Here is a 7,447-nt window from a genome sequence, read left to right on the forward strand (position 1 = left end):
ATATTAACATATTATTAGCATGCAAAAGTGCATGCAAAAGTGCAGGAATTTGTTGAAGCATGAATTTTGGCAATTGCTGAATCATGAAAAACTATTTAAACAGATAAATGAAGAATCTATTATTCTTTGCGTTTCTCTGGAGTCTTCAGGGCCACATAAAATGCTACAGCGGGCCAGATTTGGCCCCCGGGCCTTGAGTTTGACACCTGAGCTCTAACCAAAGTTATTACAGCGTGCTAAAGCTAACAAGATAACAGAAACTGAAATTGAGACTGAAATAAATAAAAGTGTTAATTGTAGATATAGTATTTGTTTTTATGGTTCTGAATTTATGAAAAAAGAAACATTTCCCCTTCACAACCAGTTCCTGTCAGCCATCGGCAGCTTCCTCCTCCTGGCAGCACTTACACCAGAATCAGTTGGTTGTTCAACCATAATTTAATACAATTTTTGAAAATATTATCTTGTGTTTAGCATCCATTACCCAATCGATACATAATCACAATACTTTGACCTTTTTTGAATTCTGCTTCCAAAATAAACCATATATGAAAAAACTGAAACTACCACTATAACTAAAAATACTCCTAAAAGTACATTTTAAAAAGAAGTTACTCAAGTAACTGAGTAAATTTAGTTGGATGTCGCCATGTGAGGAAGATGAACGGCTCTTCCTCCTCCTCCTCCTCCTCCTCCTCCTCCTCTTCCTCCCTTTGACCTTGTGATTCAGTCCGCTCCTTCATGTTCACACAGACACACATTTCCGGTTGCACACACCCTCAGTGACCTCCGGTGATGAGCAGCGAAATGAAGAGCGATGGAGCGCTGATGTGTTTGAGTCACAGGGAGCAGCTCAAGGCCACGTGGTGCAGGCTGAGCCGGGCGCCAGAGGAAGAGAGGATTAGTGGCCCTGGCGTCCTGATGACCTGCTGCAGAAACACAAGCCCCGCTAAGCTGCCATCCATCACCCGGAGCAGGTGAGGAGGGACAGACCGGCTGATCTCCCTGAACCGGAGCCCCGGCCGCCTCTCGGCCGCCTCACGGCCGCCTCTCGGCCGCCTCACGGCCGCCTCACGGCCGCCTCTCGGCCGCCTCAATACCGCCTCTCGGCCGCCTCACGGCCGCCTCTTGGCCGCTCGGCTCAGCCGATCCGCCCTGCGCAGCTGGGGCTCGTTTGTTGACGTGATAAATGACGTGAGAGGGCTTAAGGCTGAGTGTTTACAAACAGCATCTGTCATAAAACTTTAATCCGTTCAAAGTGCACATCTAAGATCATGTGCTGTGCAGGACAGAGGCTTGTAAAAGGTTTCATTCTCCATTTAGTCACAGATGGCATTTTATTGGGAATTCTTTGGTTTAGAGAAAGCGGGATCGATGCTCACAACTGGAAAATAAAAACTCTGGTGTGTCTTTAAAGCTGTAGGATGTAACTTTTATTTTTCTTTTATGTTTTTCTTTTTTTATGTGTTTGCTAAAACTGTCACCGTGTTGTGACAATTTGATGTGAGACAGATCATCTGTGAAAACATCGATCTCCTCCCTGAGCTGCTACTGTCTGAAGAAATGCACCAAAAATAGCCAATCAGAGCCAGGAGGAGGGGCTTAGCGCTGTCAATCAACCCTTTGTAGGTGCTGCTAAATGTGCCGATGGAGGAAAAACAGCTTAGCCTTACAAAAACAAAATGTTTATCTGACATCTGTGGTTGTGCTGAATCAAATCAGGAGTTCTGTTATCAGACACAGAAGACAAAACGTTCATGATCATTTATGTTTTATGCCAGGCAGCAAAAACTAAAGGGAAAATAGTTCAGCAGTGGCATGTAAAGCATAAGAATGGAAAAACTAAAGGAAAAACAGAGCTGCACAAACAAAAATAAACTTAGCAAAAGCAGAGAAGAAAACCGATTATCAAAGATGTGACCCATTTAATCTGACAGAGCGAGTAATGAATGCACTGCAGCTGTGGTTATTAAATGAATTTATTTCTGAGGTTTGCAGAAGAAACAAGAGTTTAAAATGGAGAAATGAGCCTTAAATCCACCTGGAGTCCAGAAATCCAGACTTTTCTGATCCTAAACTGGAAAAAAGGCTCCAAATCAAACCTGGAGCTGGAATTCCTGCTTGGAAATAGAAAAGTTTTTCACCGTTTAAGATCCTCAGTTAAATATCAAGATGTTTTCTTAGGGAGGAAAAAATAATCTGCTTAAGTTTGTTTTAAATATGCTGCATTTTTCTGAAACATGTTTCAAATATGTCATCAATTGGACCTGCTTTTGAAGAACATATTACACAATTTAACATAACTTTAGATATTTTGGTACAATTTAGAAAAATCTATATTTTCTAAAATATACTTTACGTTACAATTAATTACTTTGGAAACTCTTTTATACGCTTTGCATTTATTTAAAAAAAATTATGTTTAAAATGCAAATGTATAAATGTACAATACTTTTCAGAAGTTGTACTTTTGGTATTTTCAAATAAATGTTGTATATTTAAACCTTATTTTTTAATCATTCTTAAAATAAATACTTAACTAATAGTGTGTTATGTTACAGTGAAACACTGTCAGTGATGTTTTGTGAAAATGTTAACAAAATAAAGCAAAACTCATAATGGAATTATAGTTACATGAGACTTTAACCAACCTTTAACCTTTTTATGCTTATATTTGACAGAGTAATAATAAATAACTTGCTCCATGTCCCATATTTACGCATCTAAATGCCCAGCTGGTCCGTAACTCTTCACTAATCAACGTGACTCTGCAGCTCCAACCAGCCGCCGCTTCGCTGGAACAACCTGTACGGAGGCGGAGGAAGCAGCGAGCCGCCGGGGAAATGGGTCACCGGGGCCAGAGCGGAGGACGCCTGGCGGAACCGACGCTGCTTACGTCTGTTTGGACCCGAGCGGAGAAAATATCCTGTGATAGTGAAAGCTATTTATAGCCTGTTGCCATGAGTGATCAGCGTTCACCGCTGCGCTCTCAGGAAAAACGACATTTTCTACACAGTGTTGACGCAGCTTCGACTAACCGAGGAGAAATTATCCGCTCAGTTCCACCGAAACGGTACAGCGATTAAAAACAGAAACATTATTATCCGTTTATCATTAATCAGCTAATGTTCACAACACAGACCTGAAAAAACTCTCAGTACTTCTTGCTTGTGCCGCATTTAATCCAGTTTTTCCTCCAGAACCGTATTGATTGGTTTGAGCTTGGTAGTGAAACGATTAATCGGATTAATTGCAATGAATCAATGACTGAAATAATTGTCAACTAATTTAGTAATGATTAGTGATTAACTGGAGTACAAAATCAAGAATGACCATTTGCTGAAAGAACAACACATTCAGAACAATCATTTGCTTCAAAACTGTTGAAAAAATGTTCTGCATTTAAGACAATAAAAACTTTTGTCTAAAACTCCTTCAGTAGTTTTAGTTTCACCTGATTCAAATTCCATAATATAGACTCTTAACTCTTAATGATCAGCTTTTCTCTTCCAATAAATAATTGGTTAATCCAATAAATAGTCAACCAAACATGACACACAGCCCGACCCATCGGGAGGGCGCCGCCCTACAGAGGGCGCCAAAACGATGGGAAAATGTTTTCTTCTCGCCATTTTCTGTGTTACAATCGAGTGTTTGAAGAGAAAACAAAATAAAATAATTATGAGAATAAAGTCATAATAATACTTTTTTCTTGCAATATTAACTTTATTCTCAAAATATTATGACTTTATTCTAATATTAAGGATTTATTCTTGCATTATTTCAGCTTTATTCTAGTACACATTTATTCTTGTAATATTATGATTTTAGTTTAATATTATGCAACTTAATTCTCGTATTATTTCAACTTTACCCTTGTAATCTTACTAATACACTGTCAGTGTTCAGCTGTTTGTGCATGTCTCAGCGTAGGTAGTATTACACGGTTTTACTCTTGGTTTTGTCATTTGTCAAATAAAATAGAATCTGTAGCATTTGGTTTTTCTACTTGACTGACAGATTTATTCACCTGAACCCTGTGGGGAGTGGAGAGGTCTTCTAATGAACGGCTTAAACCTGAGAAAGTTCATATTGTCCCTCTGGCTACAACCATCATGTTTGTCCGTTGACTCAAGAATCTTAAATCTCAAGTCGGACCTCGACTCCTTCTAACATAATTCTTGTCTTTGTGGCCAAACCGCTCCATCTTTGTCTCGTCTGACTGCTAAATTCTCCAGAAAGCATTTAACTTGGCTTCTGCGAGCTTCAGTCACCTAAAGGTGTCGACCTCTTTAAGAGAGACTTCAGGCCTGTGTGTACTTGACAAAATGAACTAATTTAACTTACTCACCAAGCACTGAAGCTGAATGTTGTTCTGCAAGTGAAGGACAACACTCGTCCCATCCATCCATTTTCTTTCATCCTTGTCCCTCAGTGGGGTCAGGAGGTGCTGGTGCCTCTCCAGCTAACATTGGGGGCGAGAGGCGGGGTCACCTGGACAGGTCGCCAGTCTGTCGCAGGGCAACACAGAGACACACAACCATGCACACACACACCTAGACAGACCAATTAACCTGACAGTCATGTTTTTGGACTGTGGGAGGAAACCGGAGTACCTGGAGAAAACCCACCATGCACAGGGAGAACATGGAGACTCCATGCAGAAAGACCGGGGCCGGGAATCGAACCCAGAACCTTCTTGTTGCGAGGCAACAGCTCTACCAACTGCGCCACTGTGCAGCCCGACAACACTCGTCGTTCAGGGGAATAAAGATGTAAAGACAGCAGTAGTACCACAAAGTGCCACACGGTGGCAGCAGAGACTAACTGACTGTTTTTATCATTTTCCCTGTTCAACTCAAAAGAGGTCGGAAAGATTCATGAATCATGAGCAAAACGGGAGAGAATCAGTTCAGATGAGAAAAGACCGACTTTAACAGAATGATGCTAATCTGAGGCGAAGGTTATCGCAACATCCAGGAAATACAGACAAGATTTAATAACTTCCTACTCTGGAGTCACAACCAACAATTTGACATCTTCTGTCACACTTGTTAATTATTTTATTAATAAAGATGAGTAAGAAACGTTTTGTATCAAAAACAACAAAAAAAGAGGAAGAAATATGGAGAATTAAACCAGCTAGATGCTGTTTTAATTAGCATGATGAATGATAGAAGAGTGCTAATATGCTGTCAATGAATCACAACAGATTGTAATCAATAAAAATGATTGTCTGTCACTTAATGACCGCTTTAATGACAAAACTGTTCAATGACAAAGTTTTAATGACACAAAACTTTGTCATTAAAGTTACCAGCCAGTGCAGATATAAAAAACAACAAATAGATAACTGAAATTAAATGACCAGATATTCACTATTTATCCTCTGATGTTGTTTAAGCAACTTATGAAGGGAAATAATGAAAATAATTTAATGATTGCAACAGTCCAGAACAAAACACGTTGGCTCTGGATGCAGTTGAACAATCTGTTAATAAAACAAGGCCAGGAAACTCAAAGTGAGCTATTACAGAGTGAGGTATTTTCCTTCTATTAATTTAATATTCAGTGTCTCAAATTGTTTTTAAAAGTGGAGTCGGCTCCACTTCGCAAGAAATGAGCTTCTAACTCTCAGTGGCATCCCTAGTTAAAGAAATTAAAACTAAAAACATAAATATTGTCACCTTTCTAAAGTAATGACTTGCCTTTTTTTGTTTTTGAAGCCAAACAAACAGAAAGAAAAACAGATTCTGCTCCTCAGCAACGTTCTGCAACCTGCATGACAAACGAGTTTATCAACCTTCCAAAAATCATCCATCCGTTTCCTGTAAACCTTTTTCCTTAATGTGGTCAGGAGGTGCTGCAGCCTGGAGCTCCAGCGAGTAAAACTGTATCTGGCAAAATAAAATAAAATGTCTACTCAACTATGATGATAAAATCTGATTTCATATGAGCAAAGTATATAAATAAATACACATTACAAATAAAGACCAATTAACCATTTTAGGCAGAAGAGACACTTCTTCAAATCATTGTTATCAATATTAAACTTAAATTACATGAAATAAATACTTACAGTGCATTGTTTATGTTAGAACAGGGTAATATTAGTGTTTATGAATCTCTAAATGAAAGAAAACACCCAGCAGATCGAAAATAACAAAACCGAAACTGTAAAATAAATCTTTTATATGCTTTTGGTTAAAAATACCTGCTCTCGCTTTTTGAAGGTACTTGTATTGGATCCAGTATCCATAAGTTTTACTCAAGTAAGAGTAGAAATCATTCATAGCTAGTTTACTCAAGTATAAAGTAAAGTGCAGTAACAGTTCTCATAAAAGGTCATTTTTTCCAAAACGTTACTCAGGTAAACGTAACCGAGTGTAACTAGTTCCTGTCCATCTCTGCTTCATGTCTGTTCAGGTGGTTCTGCTCATGCAGCTGCGGGTTTAATAAACTTCTCATCTCGGCGGTTTGACTCAGTTCATGAGCGAGTCGTCACATTCAGCCACATTCAGCCACATTCAGCCACATTCAGCCACATTCAGCCACAGTCAGCATTTTGATGGCAAAAAACTGATTCATTTTATCGTCAGGTGCAACTTTCTCTTGTTTTTTCTATATATATAAACAAAACAAAGCTGCAGAGACTAAGAAGATTAGGAAGGAATTTGCCGAGACGTGAGATAAAACGGTGCTGGCTGCGTTTCTTTCCAGGAACACTGAGGTATTTAAAAAATGTCACATTGTTTCACCTCCTGCGGTTCATCCAGATGGTTTTCACGTCGCTTCGCTGTTCCCACATTTTATGCTTTACACACACAACTGAGACAGTGGCTGCGTTTTCATTACAAATATGCACAAAACTTTGTTAATATTCCCCTAAAGTCAAGAAACACAATCATGCAATTACGATGTTTCACATGAAAGGCATAAAAATCACACATGAATGAACTCATTCATGCCATAAGTCATTAAAAATCAGGCCTCCCACTTCCTGCAGTAACACACGGTTGTTGATCAGATGAATCATGTGATGCATAAAAAGTGTTTCCATTGCAGTTTGCAAAATAAACACATTTTGATATCCAAAAAAACCCACCTCACCCTGTCACCAGAACATTTCACTGAAAACTGGTCGCCGTGTTTCTATTAAGCTAATTTATTTTTTAAATGTCATGTTGCGCAATCCTATGGTCAATGGAAACAAGGCTATTATAAAAAAAGTTTGACTGTTCTGCTAAGTTATTAAAAGTAGAAAACCAAGAACTCATTTATTTAAACATTGACAGTTGATTTGGCCGCTGACCCATTTCAGGCAGTTTGGTTCGTTCTTCTCCAACTCCATCGGGTTGGACAGAGACGTCTGTGCAGATGTCCAGTCAGATTCTGGACATTCTGCAGGACATCCAGCAGGACACTCTGCAGGACACTCAGCAGGACA

The sequence above is a fragment of the Poecilia reticulata genome, linkage group LG9 (genome assembly GCF_000633615.1).
Source record: "Poecilia reticulata strain Guanapo linkage group LG9, Guppy_female_1.0+MT, whole genome shotgun sequence".
In the NCBI taxonomy this organism is placed as follows: domain Eukaryota; kingdom Metazoa; phylum Chordata; class Actinopteri; order Cyprinodontiformes; family Poeciliidae; genus Poecilia; species Poecilia reticulata.